This window comes from Moschus berezovskii, chromosome X (assembly GCF_049115385.1).
Source record: "Moschus berezovskii isolate FMDL1 chromosome X, NW_MosBer_1.0, whole genome shotgun sequence".
NCBI lineage: Eukaryota > Metazoa > Chordata > Mammalia > Artiodactyla > Moschidae > Moschus > Moschus berezovskii.
Window position 1 is genome coordinate 61,486,117 of NC_142488.1, and position 8,296 is coordinate 61,494,412.

Consider the following 8,296-nt stretch of genomic DNA (forward strand, 5'->3'; position numbering starts at 1 on the left):
TGTTGTGATCCATACAGTCAAAGACTTTGGCATAGTCAATAAAGCAAAAGTAGATGTTTTTCTGGAACTCTCTTGCTTTTATGATGATCCAGCGGATGTTGACAATTTGATCTCTGGCTCCTCTGTCTTCTCTAAATCCAGCTTGAACATCTGGAAGTTCATGGTTCATGTACTGTTGAAGCCTGGCTTGGAGAATTTTGAGCATTACTTTGCTAGCGTGTGAGATGAGTGCAATTGTGTGGTAGTTTAAACATTCTTTGGCATTGCCTTTCTTTGGAATTGTAATGAAAGCTGACCTTTTCCAGTCCTGTGGCCACTGCTGAGTTTTACAGATTTGCTGACATATTGAGTGCATCACTTTAACAGCATTATATTTTAGGATTTGAAATAGCTCAATGGGAATTCCATTAACTCCACTAGTTTTGTTCATAGTGATGTTTCCTAAGGCTCACTTGACTTCACATTCCAGGATGTCTGGCTCTAGGTGAGTGATCACACCACTGTGGTTATCTGAGTCATGAAGATCTTTTTTTGTATAGTTCTTCTGTGTATTCTTGCCACCTCTTCTTAATATCTTCTGCTTCAACTGACAAACAATTAATCTCAAAAATATACAAGCAGCTCCTGAAGCTCAATTCCAGAAAAATAAATGACCCAATCAAAAAATGGGCCAAAGAACTAAACAGACATTTCTCCATAGAAGACATACAGATGGCTAACAAACACATGAAAAGATGCTCAACATCACTCATTATCAGAGAAATGCAAATCAAAACCACAATGAGGTACCATTTCACACCTGTCAGAATGGCCGCTATCCAAAAGTCTGCTGCTGCTGCTGCTAAGTCACTTCAGTCGTGTCCGACTCTGTGTGACCCCATAGATGGAAGTCCACCAGGCTCCCCCATCCCTGGGATTCTCCAGGCAAGAACACTGGAGTGGGTTGCCATTTCCTTCTCCAAAAGTCTACATGCAATAAATGCTGGAGAGGGTGTGGAGAAAAGGGAACCCTCTTGCACTGTTGGTGGGAATGCAAACTATACAACCACTATGGAGAACAGTGTGGAGATTCCTTAAAAAACTGGAAATAGAACTGCCATATGACCCAGCAACTCCACTGCTGGACATACACACTGAGGAAACCAGAATTGAAAGAGACACGTGTACCCCAGTGTTCATTGCAGCACTGTTTATAATAGCCAGGACATGGAAGCAACCTAGATGTTCATCAGCAGACGAATGGATAAGAAAGCTGTGGTACATATACACAATGGAATATTACTCAGCCATTGAAAAGAATACATTTGAATTAGTTCTAGTGAGGTGGACGAAACTGGAGCCTATTATACAGAGTGAAGTAAGCCAGAAAGAAAAAACCAATACAGTGTACTAACGCATAAATATGGAATTTAGAAAGATGGCAATGATAACCTTGTATACGAGACAGCAAAAGAGACACAGATGTATAGAACAGTCTTTTGGACTCTGTGGGAGAGGGTGAGGATGGGATGATTTGGGAGAACGGCACTCAAACATGTACATTATCATATGTGAAACGAATCGCCAGTCCAGGTTTGATGCATGATACAGGGTGCTTGGGGCTGGTGCACTGGGATGACCCAGAGGGATGATATGGGGAGGGATGTGGGAGGGGAGCTCAGGATGGGGAACACATGTATACCCATTGCTGATTCATGTCAATGTATAGCAAAACCAATACAATATTGTAAAGTAATTAGCCTTCAATTAAAATAAATAAATTATATTTTAAAAAAATTTTAAATATCTTCTGCTTCTGTTAGGTCCATACCATTTCTGTCCTTTATTGTGCCCATCTTTGCATGAAATGTTCCCTTGGTAACTCTAATTTTCTTGAAGAGATCTCTAATCTTTCCCATTCTCTTGTTTTCCTCTATTTCTTTGCTTTGATTGCTGAGGAAGGCTTTCTTATCTTTCCTTGTTATTCTTTGGAACTCTGCATTCAAATGGGTATATCTTTCCTTTTTTCCTTTGCCTTTAGTTTCTTTTCTTTTCTCAGCTATTTGTAAGGCCTCATCTGACAACCATTTTGCCTTTTGATTCTACTTCCAGGCAAATAGGAAACAATTGAAGCGTTTTCAAGAGTGATGCATCATATCTATATTTACAAAGTACTTCTCACAGTTTTATAGGGAACAGATTGGAAGAAAGCAAGAAATGGATGCAAGGGGACCAGCTGAGAGTCCCATACAGGGATCCAGATGAGAGCGTGTGGTGACCCAGATAGGGTGATAGCAGAGAGATGGATCAAGTTAGAGCAATGCCAGAGAGATGTGGATGGGATGATTGATGGGATTTGCTTGTTGATTGATCAGTTGTGGGAGCCAAAGAAGAGGAAAGAGTCAGAGTTCCCAGATTTCTAGTCACCTAGATAGACAGCAATGCCGTGTGCTGGGATAGAGAACACTGGAGGAGGGACAGGTGCAGGGTGAAAGAAAATAGTTCATTGAGTTTGATGCATGTTGATTTCAAAGTGTTTGCAAAACATCCAAACAGATTTGTGGATGTGCAGAATAAAGGATTAGATGAGAGAGAGATGTGGCATCAACTGACCAGGGCTGCCCCCTGGAGCCATGTGAGTGAATAGAATGTCCCATGGAGATAGCCTGGAGGGAAATGAGGAGAGGAGATGAAGACATGGCACTGAGGTACCCCAGTCTTTAAGAAATAAGGCAAGGAATAGGAGCCCACTCTCTACCTCATGGTAAACACATGATAAACATTGCCAAAGGAATGAAAGTAGACTGAGAAGAATTGGCTAGAGATAATTAACTCTCTTTGGGATGGAGAAAAAGAGACACAAGGCTTCAGAAAGGAGGTTAAGCTTGAGCTAAATCATGAAGGATGACTAGGAATTTACCAAAAAAACAGGGGAGGAAAATTTCATTTCAAGAGGAGTAAACAGCATGTTCAAAAGTTCAAGTACAGGAAAACTCATGGTCTTTTTACCTAGATTTCTCGATTCCATTTATGTGTTCTCCCCTTATGATCTGGCTGTGTATCCTTATTAAATCTTAATATCCTTAATAAATTTCTGTAATAACTCTTAGCCATGAGTATGAAAAAGCATAAGTGATGGTATATTCAGGGAAGATTTTCTCATTTACTATGTAAGTGTCTTACTTTTCTTGTGGATCTGTATTCATGGCTCTCTCCATAACCGAGGGAGCCTAGATTCAGGTGGTAAATACATTTCACGCTGCACTCCAACTGAATGATGTGTTAAGGAGTCAGAGGATGCAAGTGGACTCACTGGTAAAATGCTGTGATTAATTAGCAATGTCTGCCATGGATGACAGAAAGAGGAGCTGTCTCCTCCCTTATGTCTGTCGTGCTGGCTTAGACTTTTCCCTTATGCTTTCACCTCTCCCTCACCATCTAAACCCTTCATGGCTGAGGATAGGTTCTCATGAATCATGAATTGACAGCTAGCTGTGAACTGGCAACTCTCCACTCTTAAAGGACATGGTCTTCATGAAAGAATGAATATTTACTGAGAACTTATTCACTGATCAGTCACTGACTGAGTATGTACTATATGCCAGGAACAAAAACCAGCCCCTGGTGGTGGTTTAGTCACTAAGTCGTGTCCGACTCTTGCGACCCCATGGACTGTAGCCCACCAGGCTCCTCTGTCCATGGATTTTCCAGGCAAGAATACTGGAGTGGGTTGCCATTTCCTTCTCCAGGGGATCTTCCCAACCCAGGAATCGAACCCAAGTTCTCCTGCATTGCAGGCAGATTCTTTACCGACCGAGCTATGAGAGAAGTCCAAACTAGCCCCTCGGGGTTCCTTATAGGATACATGATTGTTCACTCAGCCATAGACTTCATTGTGTTGAACCAATGTAATAAATCCTAGATTCAGGGCTCCATGCTGAAAGAAAGCATGGCTCCTTTATTGTCAGAGCAAGGGCAATGTCCATATTTAACTCTAAGGGACTAGCATGCAGTAAGGGTTTGTTTATTGTGAACTAGTTCTATTTTTTACCTTAGCTTATGCTGTGTTTACTGGCCCAGTGAGCACAGAAAAAAAGAGCTGCTTGCTCTTACAAAAACTTGTAAATCATACAAGCATATTCAGCACAATGTAGCATACTCTTTTTCACACAACTGCTCAACGCTTGTTTTGTGTCTGCCTCTTATTTACACTGTACCCCTCCTCTTTATATTCTCCCCAAACAACCTCTGTATGGGTTCTAATGCTCACTGCAGGACTGTTCTGAGTATCGTGTGGTATAGGGGAGTGAGTGATAAAGAGAGCACCTGAACCCTTAGAGAAGGCTCCAGGGCCAGCTCTGGAGAAACAAGGATGCAATCATTCCTCTCCAGCAAATTGGCTAAGAAATAGGTAATTGTTGTGGGCTGAACACCAGAATTGAAAGTGTGAATCGTTTCAAGGCCTGTGAAATTTGAAACAGCAGAGTGAGGATTTTAGCAGCTGATAGTTGGAAATGGGGAGGCAGAGGTGAGAGAGTTTGGGGGCTGAGATATCCAGAGGGCCTCATGACTAAGCAATAGGCAGGGTGCAAGGTAGTGGTAAAGGAAAACCAGAAGCTGCTGGCTGACGGTCACATCAGCCCATCAGTGCATCTCAGTTCCCTGGATGTAAAGAGTGAAAATGAAAGTCACTCAGTTGTTTCCGACTCTTTGTGACCCCATGGACTATACAGTCCATGGAATTCTCTGGGTCAGAATACTGGAGCGGGTAGCCTTTCCCTTCTCCAGGGAATCTTCCCAATCCAGGAATCGAACCCAGGTCTCCCACATTGCAGGCAAATTCTTTACCAGCTGAGCCACAAGGGAAGCCCAACAATACTGGAGTGGGTAGAAGATCCCTTCTCCAGGGGATCTTCCCAACCCAGGAATTGAACTGGGGTCTCTTGCATTGCAGGCGGATTCTTTATCAACTGAGCTATGAGGGAATGTAAAGAGAGACATTATTAATTGGAGCATGCCATACATGGGAAAGGTGTTGCAGCAGGGAAAATTTTATTTAGCCGGCCTAAACAGTAAATCTGTCTCAAGAAAGAGGGTTGGGGGTGTCTGTAAATAACACTTTTATTTGCATATTTTTTATTGAAGTATGGTTGATTTACAATGCATTAATTTCAGGTGTACAGCAAAGTGATTCAGTTATATATATATTCTTTTTAAATTTATTTTTAATTGAAGGAAAATTTGCTTTATAATATTGTGTTGGCTTCTGCCGTACATCAACATGAATCAGCCATAGGTATATATAAGTTCTTTACCTCTTGAACCTCCCTCCTATCCCCCATTGTATCCCGCTCCTCTAGGTTATCACAGAGCACCCAGCTCAGCTCCCTACATCATACAACGAATTCTCACTGACTATCCATTTTACATATGGCAATGCACATGTTTCAGTGCTGCTCTCTCAATTTATCCCATCCTCTCCTCCCCCACTGTGTCCCCAAGTCCATTCTTTATGTCTGCATTTCCATTGCTGCCCTGCAAATAGGTTCATCAGTATCATTTTTCTAGATTCCATATTATATTTTTTCAGGTTCCTTTCCTTTATAATTTATTTTAAAATATTGAATATATTTCCCTGTGCTATACAGTAGGTCCTTGTTGTTTGTTTATTTTATATATAGTAGTGTGTATATGTTAATTCCAAACTCCTGATGTATCCTTCCCCCTATTTCTCCTTTGGTAACCATAAATTTGTTTCCAAAGCCTGTGATTCTGTTTGTAAATAAGTTCAATTGTATCATTTTTTTTAGAGTCCACGTATAAGTGATATCATGTGATATTTGTCTTTGCCTGACTTACTTCACTTAGTATGATAATCTCCAGATCCATTCACGTTGCTGCAAATGGCATAGTTTCATTTCTGTAAAGAAAACTTTTCACTGCTTTTACTGGGCTTGCGAAATTCAAAACCTGTGGTATAGAAACTTGACTCTGCTGTTACTATTTTCTATAATTATTTTCTGTTTTCTCTTAGGATTTAGTAAAATTCCTTCAGAGAATGGAAGCTACGCTAAGGAAAAACAGAGAATGGGGCTTTTTCCATTGTGGGCCTGATTTTTAAAGGGAAAGTGGAAACCTCCCAGAGGGTTAAGCATCATGCATTCATTTATTCATTCATTCATCAAATAGTTGAGTACTTACATGTGCTAGGCACTGTACTAGGTGCTAAGGATTCAAAGGGGAGTAAGACATATCAAGGAACTTAGATTCTAATAGATGAGACATCCCTATAAACAAGTAAGTACTTTGCATGATTTTAAATGGTGCAGAGATAAATATGATCAGGGTAGAGAATGGTATAATAGTTAAGGTAAGTAGGGCTACTTCCTGTAACATATGAACTCCCAAATATAAGGGACTTAACACATACTAAAATGTGTGTGTTAAGAATACTTAAGAATAAACTATTTCTAGCTCATGTTCAGGTTTATTGAGGGTCAGCTTGGGAAGGGAGACTCTACTCCACAAAGTCATTTAGAGATCCAGGCCCGTTCCATCCTCTACTGAAGACTGTTAAGCATCACCTAGCTGGCATACGGAGAAGGCAATGGCAAGCCACTCCAGTACTCTTGCCTAGAAAATCCCATGGATGGAGGAGCCTGGTAGACTGCAGTCCATGGGGTCGCTAAGGGTCGGACACGACTGAGCGACTTCATTTTCACTTTTCACTTTCACACATTGGAGAAGGAAATGGCAACCCACTCCGGTGTTCTTGCCTGGAGAATCCCAGGGACGGGGGAGCCTAGTGGGCTTCCGTCTATGGGGTCACACAGAGTCAGACACGACTGAAGTGACTTAGCAGCAGCAGCAGCATCAGCAGCTGGCATATGGGGAGAGAGCCAGATGGGAGAAAATATACCTTTTCATAATCATTTTGTGGCAGAAGTAACACAGCATGTGGTCATGTGGCCCCATCTAGATGCAGGAGGGCTAAGAAATATAGTCCAGTGCTATCCTGAGAAGGAGATTTGAAAACATGTTTTGGTGAACATGTAGCTGGACCTCCCCAGATGGAATGCTCAAATCGGTCTGAAAGAAGAGAGGCCAGAGAGTCCTCATAGAAGACTTGACCCCTGAGTGGAATATCTAAAGAGAAATACATTTTGGGTATTAAAGTGAAATAATACTGTGGGGGGAAAATGAAACCTCAGAGGTTGAAGCTGGAGTTGCTGTTACAGCCACATTTTCTCACATGGAAAGTCTCTTTCCAGAACTCATTTGACCTAAATCTTTTTTTTTTTTTTTCATTTTAACAGTTTTTAATGAAAGCTGTAGACAAGATGACTTTATTCTTGCATCTTCTCAATGGTTTCTTCCTTATATTTGCCCTTTTCCTTTCCTACTTGGTGAGATTTGTCTTTACGTTTGAGGATCTTTTTGCGGTCTTTGTCCAGTTTTAGTCTGGTGATAACCCCCTTGCTGGGGTGAATGCCCACATTGGCAGTTGTGCCATTAGCCTTCTCCCGCTGCACTCGTTCAATGTAGATGACGTATTTCTTCCTGTAAACCTGGACTACTTTGCCAATTTGCTGCCCTTTGTAGTGCCCTCATACAACCTGAACTTCTTCATCCTTTCAGATGGGCATGGATCGAAATTGTACTTCTGTCTTGGCTCTTCAGAAAGAGAACACATAATTTTCCCGCGAATGTGGGAAGGCGCATTGAAATGCCTTTTTCGATTTTTGCTTCGGTCAGAAGTCACAAAGGGATTGAACTTCATTTTGGCCACTGGCGCTTCAGCGATGGCCATAGAAGGGAAGAGTGACCTAAATCTTTTAACTTTCTTCCACTCCCTACCCACCTTCTTCTTTCTTACTCATTCTTTTTTTTTTTTTAAGTCTCAGTTTAAATACTACTTCCTCTAGCATTGTCTTACCTGATCAATAGACTGGGGAAAGTTCTCCCACAATGTGGTCCCAAAGTATCCTCTGATTTCGGTGTATTATTTAAATATCAATTTTTTTCTTATACTGTAAGCACCAATAGGGCAGGAACCATGTCTGGTTTACTCATCATTGTATCTCTAGTGATTAGCACTGTACTTGTCAACATAGCAGGCCCTTGATAAGTATTTGCTAAATAATGAATCTACCTTCCCAAAGCATCCTCTTACAGCACTTTTGTCAGTCATTCCTGCCACTGATCAGTCAACTGCTATCTTATCCTCGTTAAGTGCTAGACATTCTTTCGTATACTGGAGTTAGTGATTAAAAAAACACTGTGTTTTTGGTTTGATCATAGTTGCTTGTATTCCCAT

The 8,296-nt window shown here is 41.2% G+C and overlaps 1 pseudogene; it reads right to left on the reverse strand.

The window, feature by feature from the left end:
* Window positions 1-7,325: 7,325 nt before the first annotated feature.
* On the reverse strand, window positions 7,326-7,795 carry LOC129534823 (large ribosomal subunit protein uL24 pseudogene; annotated as a pseudogene).
* Between the last annotated feature and the right edge of the window lie 501 nt (window positions 7,796-8,296).